This window comes from Hylobates moloch, unplaced genomic scaffold (assembly GCF_009828535.3).
Source record: "Hylobates moloch isolate HMO894 unplaced genomic scaffold, HMol_V3 SCAFFOLD_8, whole genome shotgun sequence".
Taxonomy (NCBI): domain Eukaryota; kingdom Metazoa; phylum Chordata; class Mammalia; order Primates; family Hylobatidae; genus Hylobates; species Hylobates moloch.
This window is the reverse complement of record NW_026652283.1, coordinates 50477443-50496156: the sequence shown is the minus strand read 5'-3', so window position 1 is coordinate 50496156 and position 18714 is coordinate 50477443. Positions and strand designations below refer to the sequence as shown.

Sequence of the window (18714 nt, the reverse complement as noted above, 5' to 3'; positions counted from 1 at the left end):
ATTTTGTATCCTGAGACTTTGCTGAAGTTGCTAATCAGCTTAAGGAGATTTTGGGCTGAGACAATGGGGTTTTCTAGATATACAATCATGTCATCTGCAAACAGGGACAATTTGACTTCCTCTTTTCCTAGTTGAATACCCTTTATTTCCTTCTCCTGCCTGATTGCTCTGGCCAGAACTTCCAGCACTATGTTGAATAGGAGCGGTGAGAGAGGGCATCCCTGTCTTGTGCCAGTTTTCAGAGGGAATGCTTCCAGTTTTTGCCCATTCAGTATGATATTGGCTGTGGGTTTGTCATAGATAGCTCTTATTATCTTGAGATACGTCCCATCAATACCTAATTTATTGAGAGTTTTTAGCATGAAGGGTTGTTGAATTTTGTCAAAGGCCTTTTCTGCATCTATTGAGATAATCATGTGGTTTTTGTCTTTGGTTCTGTTTATATGCTGGATTACATTTATTGATTTGCGTATGTTGAACCAGCCTTGCATCCCAGGGATGAAGCCCACTTGATCATGGTGGATAAGCTTTTTGATGTGCTGCTGGATTTGGTTTGCCAGTATTTTATTGAGGATTTTTGCATCAATGTTCATCAAGGATATTGGTCTGAAATTCTCTTTTTTGGTTATGTCTCTGCCAGGTTTTGGTATCAGGACGATGCTGGCTTCATAAAATGTGTTAGGGAGGATTCCCTCTTTTTCTATCGATTGGAATAGTTTCAGAAGGAATGGTACCAGTTCCTCCTTGTACCTCTGGTAGAATTCAGCTGTGAATCCGTCAGGTCCTGGACTCTTTTTGGTTGGTAAGCTATTGATTATTGCCACAATTTCAGAACCTGTTATTGGTCTATTCAGAGATTCAACTTCTTCCTGGTTTAGTCTTGGGAGGGTGTATTTGTCAAGGAATTTATCCATTTCTTCTAGATTTTCTAGTTTATTTGCATAGAGGTGTTTGTAGTATTCTCTGATGGTAGATTGTATTTCTGTGGGATCGGTGGTGATATCCCCTTTTTCGTTTTTTATTGCATCTATTTGATTCTTCTGTCTTTTCTTCTTTATTAGTCTTGCTAGCGGTCCATCAATTTTGTTGATCTTTTCAAAAAACCAGCTCCTGGATTCATTAATTTTTTGAAGGGTTTTTTGTGTCTCTATTTCCTTCAGTTCTGCTCTGATTTTAGTTATTTCTAGCCTTCTGCTAGCTTTTGAATGTGTTTGCTCTTGCTTTTCTAGTTCTTTTAATTGTGATGTTAGGGTGTCAATTTTGGATCTTTCCTGCTTTCTCTTGTGGGCATTTAGTGCTATAAATTTCCCTCTACACACTGCTTTGAATGTGTCCCAGAGATTCTGGTATGTTGTATCTTTGTTCTCGTTGGTTTCAAAGAACATCTTTATTTCTGCCTTCATTTCATTATGTACCCAATAGTCATTCAGGAGCAGGTTGTTCAGTTTCCATGTAGTTGAGCGGTTTTGAGTGAATTTCTTAATCCTGAGTTCTAGTTTGATTGCACTGTGGTCTGAGAGACAGTTTGTTATAATTTCTGTTCTTTTACATTTGCTGAGGAGAGCTTTACTTCCAACTATGTGGTCAATTTTGGAATAGGTGTGGTGTGGTGCTGAAAAAAATGTATATTCTGTTGACTTGGGGTGGAGAGTTCTGTAGATGTCTATTAGGTCCACTTTATGTAGAGCTGAGTTCAATTCCTGGATATCCTTGTTAACTTTCTGTCTTGTTGATCTGTCTAATGTTGACAGTGGGGTGTTAAAATCTCCCATTATTATTGTGTGGGAGTTTAAGTCCCTTTGTAGGTCACTGAGGACTTGCTTTATGAATCTGGGTGCTCCTGTGTTGGGTGCATATATATTTAGGATAGTTAGCTCTTCTTGTTGAATTGATCCCTTTACCATTATGTAATGGCCTTCTTTGTCTCTTTTGATCTTTGTTGGTTTAAAGTCTATTTTATCAGAGACTAGGATTGCAACCCCTGCCTTTTTTTGTTTTCTAGTTGCTTGATAGATCTTCCTCCATCCCTTTATTTTGAGTCTATGTGTGTCTCTGCAGGTGAGATGGGTTTCCTGAATACAGCACACTGATGGGTCCTGACTCCTTATCCAGTTTGCCAGTCTGTGTCTTTTGATTGGAGCATTTAGCCCATTTACATTTAACGTTAATATTGTTATGTGTGAATCTGATCCTGTCATTATGATGTTAGTTGGTTATTTTGCTCGTTAGTTGCTATTGTTTCTTCCTAGCCTCGATGGTCTTTACAATTTGGCATGTTTTTGCAGTGGCTGGTACCGGTTGTTCCTTTCCATGTTTAGTGCTTCCTTCAGGAGCTCTTTTAGGGCAGGCCTGGTGGTGACAAAATCACTCAGCGTTTGCTTGTCTGTAAAGTATTTTATTTCTCCTTCACTTATGAAGCTTAGTTTGGCGGGATAGCAAATTCTGGGTTGAAAATTCTTTTCTTTAAGAATGTTGAATATCGGCCCCCACTCTCTTCTGGCTTGTAGAGTTTCTGCTGAGAGATCAGCTGTTAGTCTGATGGGCTTCCCTTTGTGGGTAACCCGACCTTTCTCTCTGGCTGCCCTTAACATTTTTTCCTTCATTTCAACTTTGGTGAATCTGACAATTATGTGTCTTGGAGTTGCCCTTCTCGAGGAGTATCTTTGTGGCGTTCTCTGTATTTCCTGAATCTGAATGCTGGCCTGCCTTGCTAGATTGGGGAAGTTCTCCTGGATAATATCTTGCAGAGTGTTTTCCAACTTGGTTCCATTCTCCCCATCATTTTCAGGTACACCAATCAGACGTAGGTTTGGTCTTTTCACATAGTCCCAAATTTCTTGGAGGCTTTGTTCATTTCTTTTTATTCTTTTTTCTCTAAACTTCCCTTCTCTCTTCATTTCATTCATTTCATCTTCCATCAGCGATACCCTTTCTTCCAGTTGATCGCATCTGCTACTGAGGCTTCTGCAATCTTCGCGTAGTTCTCGAAACTTGGCTTTCAGCTCCATCAGCTCCTTTAAGCCCTTCTCTCCATTGGTTATTCTAGTTATCCGTTCTTCTAATATTTTTTCAAAGTTTTTAACTTCTTTGCTATTGTTTTGAATTTCCTCTCGTAGCTCAGAGTAGTTTGATCGTCTGAAGCCTTCTTCTCTCAACTCATCAAAGTCATCCTCCATCCAGCTTTGTTCCGTTGCTGGTGAGGAACTGCGTTCCTTTGGAGGAGGAGAGGTGCTCTGTTTTTTAGAGTTTCCAGTTTTTTTGTTCTGTTTTTTCCCCATCTTTGTGGTTTTACCTACTTTTGGTCTTTGATGATGGTGATGTACAGATGGGTTTTTGGTGTGGATGTCCTTTCTGTTTGTTAGTTTTCCTTCTACCAGACAGGACCCTCAGCTGCAGGTCTGTTGGAGTTTACTAGAGGTCCACTCCAGACCCTGTTTGGCTGGGTGTCAGCAGCGGTGGCTGCAGAACAGGGGATTTTCGTGAGACCACAAATTCAGCTGTCTGATAGTTCGTCTGAAAGTTTTGTCTCAGAGGAGTACCCGGTTGAATGAGGTGTCAGTCTGTCCATACTGAGGGGGTGCTGCCCAGTTAGGCTGCTCAGGGGTGAGGGACCCACTTTAGGAGGCAGTCTGTCCGTTCTGAGATCTCCAGCTGCGTGCTGGGAGAACCACTACTCTCTTCAAAGCTGTCAGTCAGACAGGGACCTTTAAGTCTGTGGAGGTTCTTGCTGAGTTTTTGTTTGTCTGTGCCCTGCCCCCAGAGGTGGAGCCTGTAGAGGCAGGCAGGCCTCCTTGAGCTGTGGTGGGCTCCACCCAGTTCGAGCTTCCTGGCTGCTTTGTTAACCTAAGCAAGCCTGGGCAATGGCAGGCGCCCCTCCCCCAGCCTCGCTGCCGCCTTGCAGCTTGATCTCAGACTGCTGTGCTAGCAATCAGCGAGACTCCGTGGGCACAGGACCCTCCGAGCCAGGTGCGGGACACAATCTCCTAGTGTGCCGTTTTCCAGGCCCGTTGGAAAAGCGCAGTATTGGGGTGGGACTGACCTGATATTCCAGGTGCCGTCTGTTTCCCCTTTCTTTGACTAGGAAAGGGAACTCCCTGACCCCTTGCGCTTCCCGAGTGAGGTAATGCCTCGCCCTGCTTCGGCTCGCGCACAGTGCGCTTCACCGACTGTCCTGCACCCACTGTTAGGCACTCCCTAGTGAGATGAAACCGGTACCTCAAGCAGAAATGCAGAAATCATCCGTCTTCTGTGTCGCTGAGGCTGGGAGCTGGAGACCGGAGCTGTTCCTATTCGGCCATCTTGGCTCCACCCAGAACTTGGTAAAATTTTATGCATTTATTAAAATGTTCATTTTTGAAAAGCTAGTGTTAATATGCAATGTACTTAAGTTACATGCAGAAACAGGATACAATTTTATGTCAAGTAATTACAATTATGTTAAAAATATGACTCTCTTCTTAGAAATTAGAAAGAGGAAAGAAATACACCAAACTATTAATAATCATTGTAGGCCGGGCACGGAGGCTAACACCTGTAATCCCAGCACTTTGGGAGGCTGAGGCAGGCAGATCACCAGGTCAGGAGATTGAGACCATCCTGGCTAACACGGTGAAACTCTGTCTCTACTAAAAATACAAAAAATTTAGCCAGGCGTGGTGGCAGGTGCCTGTAGTCCCAGCTACTTAGGAGGCTGAGGCAGGAGAATGGTGTGAACCTGGGAGGCAGAGCTTGCAGTGAGCCGAGATCGCGCCACTGCACTCCAGGCTGGGTGACAGAGCGAGACTCCGTCTCAAAAAAAAAAAATTCATTGTAATAGACTAATGGGACTCTGGTTGAATTATTATTATTATTTTTTTGCTTTCCAAATTGCCTTGAATGAACAAATATGGCTTTGATAATGTAAAAAAATTTAATAAAATTATTTATTGTGGAATTGTCCAGTCACTAAACAAAGCTGTCAAAGAAGCAGCCCAACTTCCCTGTTATATTGGCCCTTTTTGTGATCCCATAACTGCTTTGCAATGTGCAGTCTTTCCTATAGAAAGGTTGGACAATGACATCATAGTTATCTGAGAATATGTATACTTTTGCTATTTATGTTAATCTTTATACAGTAGATGGCTTGGTAACCAAATGGTTTATTGGGATCTAGAAACGGAGGTTAAGTGAAACTCACTGTCTTTATTTTGGTTATATGGGTTTTGTTCACTTGCTTGGAGGTTTCAGAACTCATAGTTCAATTAAATGTGTTTGGGGAAAAGGGACTATCACTATGAAGAGGTTACATGAAAAGGATTGAGTGCCAGTTTGCCTGATAGTCTTGTGTGATAAGGTGGATGTGATGCTTTCTACTCATGCCTCTTCTCAGCTCTCTGCTTTCCTGTAGCTGAAAATCAGGACTTGTGTGGCCATTTTTAATGAAGAAGACCAGAGGGAGGATAAGCAAGATAAAGCATCATAGTCTTGGGTCACACTGAAGGTAATTACATAAGTACATGGGGATGGTCTGTTTCATGTATGTATGCATACGTAGGTGCTCACTTAGAGAGCATGGGATTGTGAGAAATTGATAGGAGGCAATCATTGATTTCCATGGAGCTGGATTTTCTTATTGTTAGTCTGAGAATAATGTAATAATTTCAATAGTGATAGCATAAAGAGGTTAAGTAACTTGCCCTATCATGGATACAATATGTACTCACCTGGGTTTTGAAATTCAGGTTAGTCTAGCTCCAAAGCTTTTGCTCTTTCTAATAATAATCAACAGTTTACATACTTGTTTAATTTGTTCTTTATAATAAAATGTGTTTTATATTCATATTCAGCTGTTCAGGCTTTTCGCTTTAAATTATAAATAAAAATAATCTAATGTCCTAAATCAATGTGTGGGAGAGATCAGTTAGAGTTAAGTCATCTTAACCATAGTCAATAATAATAATTTTGAATATTTGGACTTTTTTCTAGAAACATTTTTTTTCCTGGACTTGAATATCAGTTTTGAAGTCAGGTTCTATATTAAAGAACTTTATATTAAAGAGACTTTCTCATTTTTTAATGACATAATACATTGTTTTAAAATCTAATAGATAATTATCTACTGTTTAAGTAGTCTTAAAGTGGATGATTTCTGTAATAACTGTTTAATAAATGAATATTACAGTATCTAATAAAGCACAGAGAAAATAATGGTTGGACTCTTATATTCTGTATACTCCTGACATCAATGATTATAATATTAGCCACCTAGAAAATAGATTCTTAGAGATAAAAATCTTAGCAAAATCACTACTATTACTACTTCTAGTACTCTTTTAGCTAAATATCTTGATCATTTACAGTGTCTTTAGGTACTATGTTAAGGCTTTTACATACATTATACTGTTTAATACTGCAACTGTATGAAGTTGGTATTATTACTTCCATTTTATAGATGAGTATCTGAAGCCTAATAAGATTAAGTAACTTGCCTAAGATTATTCAGTAAATGGCAGATGAAGGACTTAAATCCAGGTCTGTCTTAATTCAAAGCTTATGTTTCTATTCTTCACCATTACATTATATGTAGATGATATCTAATCTACAGGATAGATTCTCAATGGTAGGATTACAGGCTGGAAGGAAGAATCCTGAATCTGCACAAGATCCTACTTGGTTCTGTCAACCAAGATGAGAGAAATTAAATTTTAATATAGAGAACAATATGAATGATAGTTGCATCCTTGAAGTTAGCCTTTTCTTTAATTCAAAATTTCTTTTGTAATTATTTTTGCATGAGAAACAAAAAACATATTTCCAGTAGATATATGAGTTTTTTTTTTCTTATGACACTCAGCTTTCCATTCCATTCTTAGTTATTATTCCATTGTATTTTTGAAGAACAATTTTTGGGGGGAGAAGGGAGAATTTAACTTTAAAAAATCATGGTTCTTTTTGCCTAGATGACAAAGTCTGCATTATAATTTCTGCTCTTTCCTGGAATATATAGTCAAATTGCCAAGTTTAGTTATGTACCACATATGCATGGGCAGTTGGAGCATTTCCTTTGTAACCTTTTGTTCTTTTCTTTGTAGCTGATAGAAAAATAAATTCTAACATTCAGAACCCTGAATTCAGTGTTATTTTCAGAAATCTCAGGCAGAAAAGTATATATTCAACATGAAAAGAAGCCTTTGCCCTGACTTTGGTCCTGAGGTGTGCCTATGTTGGAATATTTTATTACTCTGAAACTAAAGGTGAATTAATAACTTAAGTTGTTTTGTTGGGAGCTAGCTAACTGATGAATACTGCAGCAATTCAAATAATTGCCTTAGCATCATGTTAATATTTTTTTATTTTTGAAATTTTATTTTATTTTATTTTATTTTTTTAATTATTATACTTTAGGTTTTAGGGTACATGTGCACAATGTGCAGGTTTGTTACATATGTATCCATGTGCCATGTTGGTTTGCTGCACCCATTAACTCATCATTTAGCATTAGGTATATCTCCTAATGCTGTCCCTCCCCTCTTCCCCCACCCCACAACAGTCCCTGGAGTGTGATGTTCCCCTTCCTGTGTCCATGAATTCTCATTGTTCAATTCCCACCTATGAGTGAAAACATGTGGTGTTTGGTTTTTTGTCCTTGCGATAGTTTACTGAGAATGATGTTTTCCAGTTTCATCCGTGTCCCTACAAAGGACATGAACTCATCATTTTTTATGGCTGCATAGTATTCCATGGTGTATAGGTGCCACATTTTCTTAATCCAGTCTATCATTGTTGGAGATTTGGGTTGGTTCCAAGTCTTTGCTATTGTGAATAGTGCCGCAATAAACATACGTGTGCATGTGTCTTTATAGCAGCATGATTTATAGTCCTTTAAAACCATAAAAACCCTAGAAGAAAACCTAGGCAATACCATTCAGGACATAGGCGTGGGCAAGGACTTCATGTCTAAAACACCAAAAGCAATGGCAACAAAAGCCAAAATTGACAAATGGGATCTCATTAAACTAAAGAGCTTCTGCACAGCAAAAGAAACTACCATCAGAGTGAACAGGCAACCTACAGAATGGGAGAAAATTTTTGCAACCTACTCATCTGACAAAGGGCTAATATCCAGAATCTACAATGAACTCAAACAAATTTACAAGAAAAAAACAACCCCATCAAAAAGTGGGCGAAGGACATGAACAGACACTTCTCAAAAGAAGACACGTATGCAGCCAAAAAACACATGCAAAAATGCTCATCATCACTGGCCATCAGAGAAATGCAAATCAAAACCACAATGAGATACCATCTCACACCAGTTAGAATGGCCATCATTAAAAAGTCAGGAAACAACAGGTGCTGGAGAGGATGTGGAGAAATAGGAACACTTTTACACTGTTGGTGGGACTGTAAACTAGTTCAAGCATTGTGGAAGTCAGTGTGGCGATTCCTCAGGGATCTAGAACTAGAAATATCATTTGACCCAGCCATCCCATTACTGGGCATCATGTTAATATTGAGGCACAGGAAAAGAGTTAGGTTTTGCTTCTCTAGTGTTCTCAGTTCAGTCACTAGCCTTTGCAGTAGGGGAGTGAACGGACATTATGGCAATTAGCAAACACTCACTGCTTCTGTGCCACTTGACTTTATTACATGACTACATACTTAAGAAGATGAAGGAAGAAACTATACTGAAGGCACGTGGGAATCTGGGGCAGAAGGAAACTACTTTGGATTCTCCTCCTCTGTATTTTACATTTTCTTTGTAAGTGTTGCAGTTTTCCAATAAAATTATTTTTGTTACTTGTTATAGTCTGACCAATACTTACATTTTGAGAAAACCCAACACACACATATGTTTAGGAAATATATGTATATTCAGTTTTATGGTCTTCATCCAGAGAAGCCTGTGATGGGAAGATGGAACCAGAAGATAACCAGTCACTTTGATTGATGTGCAGGGGAAGGTGTCATGATTTGATGCAAATTATCAACTGGAGAATCAGGAAGTCTGGGTTTGAATCTTGTCTCAACCAATAACTACTTTTATGACCTTGACTTAATCAATTTATCTCTCTGAGCCCTACTTTTCTTCCCTTGTCAGATTAGGGAGTTAGACTAGAAGATCTTATAGGTCCTCTTTAGCTCTAAAATTCAATGATTTTAAGTGGCTCACAAATATTCATGTAATCATTGTCAAGTAAATTACTATATTATCTGTTTTAATCCATTGCTTCTAAAAATGAATGTGACCCCCTCATTTTTTTTCTAAAAGTGAGTTTCTAAAAATGAGTGTGACCCCCTCATTTTTCCCTCATGAGGCAAAAACTATTTGTCTTCACTTACTATTGTATTCTAAACATCCAGCACAGAGCCATAGTAAGATCTCACTAAATATTTATTGAATGAAAACATATTTAATTAGTTTTGTTACATGAGATTTCATGTAGTGGGAGGTTAGGTACAATATAAGATTCCCTAAGATAACTTCATGCAGATGACCTGGGCTTGCTCAGAAGTAATTTATCATGAAGCAGTTGATGAAATGATGCCATTAGAATCAATTTTTCAAATGTTCCCCACACTTAGAAAAAGTATTTTATTTATCCTGATGTAAGCTGCTGTTACTAGAATTTGGAGCTTTTAAAACTACCACAGTAAATGGAAAAACTTTTACAAGACATCATGAAAATTAACTTATCAGGAAGTCAGAGCAAAATGAGTTTTAGATTCTTTTTATTAGACAGCTTAACGAAGGGATTGATGATCATGAAATTCATGCACTCTATACTACACAGCATGATTCCCTCTTAGGGAACTCCACGGAGACAGGTCTAGTCTTTTCTGCATTATGTCAAATTACTAGACCATTAAGATGTTTAATGCAGGTTAAAATTAGTAGTCTTCTTTCCCCTTGTATTTCATGAAGCAGCATCTGAGCTTCTTCTCTTTTTTGTCTTCAAATATCTAGTCTAAAGTCACTAAAGAAGAGGTTTAGAAGCTTTCACACAAAATATAATTGTTACTTGATCTCCAAAAGAATTCCAGAGAATGAGAAGAAAGTTATTTCCATATTTTCTGGTTAGTGTTGATTTTTAACATTTCAAAGGGGCTGTACACAAAACTATTTCGAATTTCTTCCATTCATTTGTGGAACTAATTTTATTTTGTTTGTGCCAAAGTTGTTCCTTCCATGTAACTAGTATATTCTGTTCATGTTCCTCCTGAGACTGCATATATTCTAGTTACTGACTGAACCATTATTTAGTTGATGGTCAAAGCAACTGTGATTGCTCTGGAATCTAATTAAAATGCATATTGGCATGCTTTTCAAGAAAATTGTCTTTACTAAACTATTCAAAGCATCTTTTATTAAAATAATTTTTAATAATGGTAGAAATAACAGTCATAGTAGAAGCAGTAATGGTATTAATAGTAGTAGAAAAGTCCTAAAGAACAAGTTTGATTGATTGAATGATTTTATGTTTTAGAGACAGTGTCTTGCTCTGTTGCCCAGGCTGGAGTACAGTGGCATGATCATAGCTTATTGCAGCCTCTAAATCCTGGGCTCAAAGTGATTGTCTCCCCTCAGTCTCTCAGGTAACTAGGACTACAGGTGTGCACCACTAAACTCAGATAATTTATTTTTTGTAGAGATGGTGTCTCACTATGTTGCCCAGGCTGGTCACAAACTCCTGGCTTCAAGTAATCTTCCTTCCTCAGCCTCCCAAAGCGCTGGGAATACAAGCATGAGCCACCATGCCTCGCCAAGAACAAGTTTTAAAATAAGTGTACAAAGAAGGCTAAAACTTTATAAAACCTACCTATTTTCTATTTTTATCCCATGCTACTACATGGATCTTTCCAACATGCGTATCTAATTATATCTTTCTATGGCTTCTAAAACTCTTTGGTGACGCTTCGTCAATTTCAATGTAACCCATCTTCCTCAGCATGGCACAGAAGGCGCTTTATTATTCCAAATACACGTTTTCAATTTTGGCACCTACCTTTTCATTTTGAACTTTACACTCTTAAATACTGAGTGTAGCTCACAAATATTCATGTGGCACACAAATATTCATGTAATAATTTTCAAGTTCCCCACTCATATTGTGGTCTTTTAGATTTCTGTACTGCAACACAGTGCATAAGAGACAAACATACTTACTCACAAACCTACTTATGAGCTACATGACCTGAAAATTACTTTCCTTTTCTGACCTTCACATTTGTCACCTATAAAATGGAGATAATATCAACTTAAAATTTTAAAAATTAAATAAAAAATTTTAAATTGGCAAATGATTGTACTTATCCATGAGATACACAGGGATGTTTTGATACACGTAATGTGTAGTGATTAGATCAGGGTAATTAGCCTATCCATAATCTCAAATATTGATTGTTTCTTTGTGTGGGAACATACAATATCCTCCTTCTAGCTATTTTAAACTACATAATATACTGTTTTTAAGAATAGTCATCCTACAGTGGTATAGAACGCTAGAATTTAATCTAGCTGCAATTTTTTAATCTTTTATGAAATCTCTCCCTTCTCTCCCCTTCTCCCTACCCTTACCAGCATATAGTAACTTCTGTTATACTTTTCTTCTATGAGATTAAAAGTCTTTTAGCTTTCACATATGAGTGAGAACATGTGGTGTTTAATTTTTGGTTCCTGACATATTTCATTTAGCATAATGTCCTCCAGTTCCATCCATGTTACCAAAAATGACATGATTTTATTCTTTTTTATGGGTGAATAGTACTTCATCGTGTACATATACACTGCCTTTTTAAAATTTTTACTTTAAAAAATTTATTTTAGATTCGGGGTACATGTGCAGGTTTGTTATTTAGGTAAACTGCAGGTCATGGGGGTTTGATGTACAGATAATTTCAGCACCAGGGTAATAAGCATAGTACCCTCTAGGTATTTTTTTCTGATCCCCTCCCCTCTTCCACCCTTCACCCTCAAGTGCGCCCTAGCGTCTGTTGTTCCCCTCCTAATATTCATGTATACTTCGTTTAGCTCCCATTTAAAAGTGAGAACATGCAGTGTTTGGTTTTCTGTTTCTGTGTTAGTTCGCTTAAGCTCCACCCATGTTGCTGCAAAGGACATGATCTCATTCTATTTATAGCTGCATAGTATTTCATGGTTTATATGTACCACATTTTCTTTATCCAGTCTACTGTTGATGAGCATTTAGGTTGATTCCATGTCTTTACTATTGTGAATAGTGTTGCAATGAACATATGTATGCATGTGTCTTTATGGTAGAACAATTTATATCCCTTTGGGTATATGCCCAATAATGGGACTGCGGGGTCAAATGGCAGTCGTTTTAAGTTCTTTGAGGAATTGCCACACTGCATTCCACATGTTGGCTGCATGAATGTCTTATTTCACTTGCTCATTTATTTATTAATTCATCCAAGAAATATTTATTAAACAGCCACTGTGTTCCAGGCATTGTGCTAGTTGCACATTTTCAATTCTTGGCTTCTTGCCTCTCCCCTCACACTTCATACCTCTGATATCTTGAACTGTCTCTCAACTCAGCTTTTCTGTTTATATGAATGCTGCTATTTTCAAAATATCCAGGATCTGAATTGTGAAACATCTTTGATTTTTCTTTTCTCCTTGTCTCTATTTCTTTTTACCTGCGAAATCCTTGCCAGGTGCTGATCAAAACCTTTCAAAAGACTCATAATGCCTGTGGGCACTTCTGAGCCAGCCATTTAAAAACAGCCTGATAAAACTATCTGCCATGCCCTGGAATCAAATTAGACTATACTGCAACTCCTCTTTGAATTTCCACAAATACTATCTGATTTGTCTCTGCTGGTTCCTGACCTTGGTTTCCATTCATAGCTCCTACTCCTTTATTTGCTTTACTTGCCTCCTCTTGATACCCAGTAACTAGTCAGGCCTAGTCAAAGGTAGAATTTTGATTCTATTTTTTTTTATCTTGGGCTGCTTTTGATGTTTGACTATTAGGATTTGTTAAGTGACTTTCTCATTTGGTCTTTAGTGCCTCCCTTTCCTCTAAGATGGGATATGAATTTTTTTTTTTTGCCACTTTGTCAGAACTGATCCATGATCTGCTTTAATTTTCTTTTTTTAAAATTTATTTTTATTTTTTATTATACTTTAAGTTCTAGGGTATATGTGCACAGCGTGCAGGTTTGTTACATATGTATACATGTGCCATGTTGGTGTGCTCCATCCATTAACTTGTCACTTACATTAGGTATATCTCCTAATTCTATCGCTCCCCACTCCCCAACCCCACAACAGGCCCCAGTGTGTGATGTTCTCCTTCCTGTATCCATGTGTTCTCATTGTTCACTTCTCACCTATGAGTGAGAACATGTGGTGTTTGGTTTTCTGTCCTTGTGATAGTTTGCTGAGAATGATGGTTTCCAGCTTCATCTATGTCCCTACAAAGGACATGAACTCATCCTTTTTTGTGGCTGCATAGTATTCCATGGTGTATATATGCCACATTTTCTTAATCCAGTCTATCATTGATGGACATTTGGGTTGGTTCCAAGTCTTGGCTATTGTGAGTAGTGCCACAATAAACATTCAAATTCAGGAAATACAGAGAACGCCACAAAGATACTCCTTGAGAAGAGCAACTCCAAGACACATAATTGTCAGATTCACCAAAGTTGAAATGAAGGAAAAAATATTAAGGGCAGCCAGAGAGAAAGGTCAGGTTACCCACAAAGGGAAGCCCATCAGACTAACAGTGGATCTGTTGGCAGAAACTCTACAAGCCAGAAGAGAGTGGGGGCCAATATTCAACATTCTTAAAGAAAAGAATTTTGAACCCAGAATTTCATATCCAGCCAAACTAAGCTTCATAAGTGAAGGAGAAATAAAATCCTTTACAGACAAGCAAATGCTGAGAGATTTTGTAACCACCAGGCCTGCCCTACAAGAGCTCCTGAAGGAAGCACTAAACATGGAAGGGAACAACTGGTACCAGCCACTGCAAAAACATGCCAAATTGTAAAGACCATTGATGTTAGGAAGAAACTGCATCAACTAACGAGCAAAATAACCAGCTAACATCATCATGACAGGATCAAATTCACACATAACAATATTAACTTTAAATGTAAATGGGCTAAATGCTCCAATTAAAAGACACAGACTGGCAAATTGGATAAGGAGTCAAGACCCATCAGTGTGCTGTATTCAGGAGACCCATCTCACGTTCAGAGACACACATAGGCTTAAAATAAAGAGATGGAGGAAGATCTACCAAGCAAATGGAAAACAAAAAAAGGCAGGGGTTGCAATCCTAGTGTCTGATAAAACAGACTTCAAACCAACAAAGATCAAAAGAGACAAAGAAGGCCATTACATAATGGTGAAGGGATCAATTCAACAAGAAGAGCTAACTATCCTAAATATATATGCACCCAATACAGGAGCACCCAGATTCATAAAGCAAGTCCTTAGAGACCTACAAAGAGACTTAGACTCCCACACAATAATAATGGGAGACTTTAACACCCCACTGTCAACATTAGACAGATCAATGAGACAGAAAGTTAACAAGGATATCCAGGAATTGAACTCAGCTCTGCACCAAGTGGACCTAATAGACATCTATAGAACTCTCCACCCCAAATCAACAGAATATGCATTCTTCTCAGCACCACATCGTACTTATTCCAAAATTGACCACATAGTTGGAAGTAAAGGACTCCCAGGAAATGTAAAAGATCTGCTTTAATTTTCTTTGACATATTCTTTGTATTTCCACTGTGCCCATTCTAGTTAAAATGCTTATTTAATTACACCCTTATTTAATTACCGCTCTTATTTCCACTGTGCCCATTCTAGTTAAAATGCTTATTTAATTACACTTGGATCATTGTAATACCTTTCTGTTGACTTTTCTGCTTTTATCTGCTATTTTTAGTTGATCCTGTACATTCATGCCAAATTAATCTTTCTAAAAGTTTTGCTTTGATCGGATTGTTCTCCTACTTCTTATAACTGACATTGTATAGACAAATTCTTTAGCCAGGCATCCAAAGCTCTCCACAATCTAGGGTTAATATACTGTTTCTCTATAAGAAGAATCTTTTTCTCTTGACAAACTGATCAGTTCTCTTTCAGAGATGTCTTGCTTATACAGGTGGTTTTCAAACTCTTATTAATTGGTCCAAAAGTCATTAATTGATCTAAAGGATATTTGTCTCCAGATTCCATGAGGCACCTCATGGGATTCCAAACTCTGGGGCTCCATAAAACACAATTTGAAGACTATTGGTGTTATCTCTTTGACATCTTATCTCATTTGAACCTTATGTTTTAAATGAGGATCAAGCTTGATAAAGGTTAAGTGGTTTACCAATAATTTATAATTTGCAAAACAAAGTTTTCTAATGTCAATGTTTGCTTCCTAGCATACTAAGTTGCCTTTGCATTGTACATTTCTTAAGGGTAAGTCATTATAATATACTTTTTTGATATATTATGAAATACATAGTACCTAGTAAATGGTTATTTAATAAACAGTTATTAATTTTGTTTATGCCTCTTTTTATTTTCTGTACTTCCTGGTACAATGTTGGATATCCAGTATTATTAATATTGATCTAAAGTTAGAGCTGGAGAGAGTAGGTAGAAATGTATGTCACAAATTATTTTGGGCTCAGAAAATTGAAAGCTGTGTTCTTCAGCATATTTTTAAAATTGTTTACCTAAACTTGCCCTGAGTTTTGATATGTTCTGTTAGGTTGTAAACTCCTTGAAGTCAGATTCTATGGTATATTTTATCTCTCCATCCTAAATGCTCGTCACACAATTTTTAACATATAAAATAAACATATTTATGTTCTGACGTATTTCTGATGAGTGACAGTGCTTTGAGGAAGAGGAAAAAAGGAAACTACAGCCAATAATAACATTTACCTTGAAAATTGTAAGAGAATATATGACAAACTACACAGTAAATTATATAAAATATACATTTGCTGAATCCATTTTCCTAAAATCCTGTTAATGAACGAGATATGGCCCTCATGAGAATTAGAATAGATGGTATTTGTCTAATGGGAATAAATAATGCCTGGGGTATTATGGAATGTTATTCTATCAAGCCAGAAAGTAATAAAATCTTCCTAAAATTGGCACAGAGTGATTTCATTGTACTTTTTTTCCAGGACACACTTATCTGGGGGCAGTTCATTGGGGGCAGAGGTATAACTTTTGGCCACTAATATTACAGTGTTGTCTCATTCTTCAATACCACTTTCACTATCCAGAATTGCTCTTAGGCTCTTTCCAAACTAGGAAGAACTTTATTAAGAAATGGAGCTCCACCCTACTTATTTCTAATTGAGTTGCAGTTTAAGATTATGGATATAGGGGAGTTGGGGCAAACTAAAGGAGGGAACACCAGTGAAATGGTTCTTTAACTATTTATAAACCAATTAGATCTCATTAGAATATATAGTATTGGAACCCTTGCTGCTTCTGGATCACTCAGTTATCTAGGCATATTTGTATGCTTTAAGGAAGAAGAGAAGGCAGAAGCCTCTGGGAATAAATAAGTGCTGAGTATTGGCTCTGACACAGTAGTTGAACTACCCAATGTAATTCTGTTTTCTGTAAGTGTTCTTATTACAATCACAGGTGGATTGTTTTATAGTGAAACTTTGTTTTTGTAAGTGAATTATTAGTTTGATTGTACTCAATGAAACTTCTGTGGTGAATCTAGATGGCCAAGAATATTTCTCAACCTTGAAACAGTTTGAAATCTTCAAGAATGTATTGGCCTCAATGTGTGAATATTTGTATATGATTCAATAATTCGGAAGTTGATCCATTAAAAATCCTTTGTAAGCGAGTCACAACTGCAGTTGGGTCTTATATACTTTTATATGTAATAATAAAATTTTGAAGGGGTAAACATATTTTGGGAAAGTGAATATAATAATCAAATATAAGAGAGGCCTCTTTGAGATGAAATTGGGTCTCATTTTATGTAACAGAAGGCCCAAAATAATATTAGTTTGAATATGGTAGAATTTACTTCTTATCAATCTGAAAGAGATGCAGAGGTAGGGCATGTATAGTAGGTATAGCCTCACGGTGATAAAACACCAAGACTCCCTCTATACTTTTTTCTCTACCATTTGTAACCTCCCTTGAAAATAAAATGCCTCATAGTTTGAGATGGCTAGTACCAGGCAGCAGAAACAATAAAGGGGAAGATGAGTGGATTGCATCTTCTAGCCAAGTCAGCTTCCCTTAAGAATCTTCTAGAAAGTCTCATATTTATGCCTAACTGGTCAGAACTTAGTTATAGTGCCATACGAAATGTCTTAGTTCATTTTTGCTACTATAACAGAATACTTGAAGCTGGTAATTTATAATGAAGAGAAATGTATTGGTTCATGATTCTGGATGCTGGGAAGTACAAGATGGAGGGACCAGCATCTGGCAAAGGCCCTCTTGCTGTGTCATCTCATGGCAGAAGGTGGAAGGGCAAGAATATGGTGGGGGAGAGAAAGGGAGGAGTGGGTACCCACAACTCATCCTTTCATAAAGAGCCTGCTCCCATGATAATGACATTAATTCCTTCAAGAGGGCATAGCCTTCATGGCCTAATCTCTTCTTAAAGGTTCCACCTCTTAATACTGTTGATACTGGCAATCAAGTTTCTAACACATGCTTTTTGGTGGACACTTAAAGCCTTAGCACTCGTCATAAATGGTATTGCCATTCTCACCAGGGAAATGAAGATTAAAAAATAAAACTAGAGCCGGGCACAGTGGCTAACACCTATAATCCCAGCACTTTGGTATGCTAAGACAGAGAGATTGCTTGAGGCCAGAAGTTTGAGACCAATATGTGTAACATAGTGAGATCTTGTCTCTACCAAAAAAAAAAAAAAAAATTAGCTGGGTGGAGTGGCACACACCTGTAGTCCTACCTAATCAGGAGCCTGAGACAGGAGGATTGTTTGAGTCCAGGACTTTGAGGCTGCAGTGAGCTATTATCACATGACTGCAACTCCAGCCTGGGTGACAGAGCAAGACCTTGTATCTAAGTAAGTAAATAAATAAATAAATAAATGCATGTTTTCGCCCAGATAAATGGGGTTTTATTATTAAATAGAGATAAGAAAGAATATTGGGTATGTAATTTAGCAATTTTAGCACTCTGTTGGTTTAATTATGGTGTTTAGATACAGATTGAGTATCTCTTATCCAAAATGCTTGGGACCAGAAGTGTTTCAGATTTCGGATTTTTTTTTGGAGTTTGGAATTATGTCAGTTGAGCATCCCTAATCCAAAAATCTGAAATCTGAAATGTTCCATTGAGTATTCCCTTTCAGCATCATAGCAATGCTCATAGAGTTTCAGTTTTGGAGGATTTTGGATTTTTGGATTAAGCGTGCTCAACCTGTACTTCTGATCTCTGGGAATAGACATTAAAAATATGCCAACCTTCTGCTCAATTAAAAAAATAAAATTTCTGCTAAAATTATTTGGAGATATATTTATTGGTAAATTTGCAGTAAAATAGCATAAAAGTACTAAGTATGTTTGATGAATTATATCTTTCGTTTTTTGTATGAAGAAAATGAGGTCCCATTTAATCAAAGAAGTGTACCTAACTGGATAGTGAAAGAGCCAGGGATCTCTTGAACTGTTTAATTTTCCATTTGTGTCATAACCTTGGAAATACTAGGAAATGAT

General features: G+C 37.4%; 1 protein-coding gene across 10 annotated transcripts in view; it reads left to right on the top strand.

The window, feature by feature from the left end:
* Positions 1-18714, top strand: part of LOC116473135 (AGBL carboxypeptidase 4) — a 1494771-nt gene that overhangs the window by 65121 nt on the left and 1410936 nt on the right. For 3 of the 10 annotated variants that reach the window (XM_058443101.1, XM_058443102.1, XM_058443098.1), the window contains one exon: positions 5387-5479. The exons of 5 other annotated variants lie outside the window; for them this stretch is intronic. The gene's annotated coding sequence lies outside the window, so the exon portion shown is untranslated. Of the gene's footprint in view, positions 1-5368; positions 5480-18714 lie in introns of all 10 variants that reach the window. 2 more of the 10 variants (XM_058443097.1, XM_058443100.1) reach the window with 1 other exon arrangement.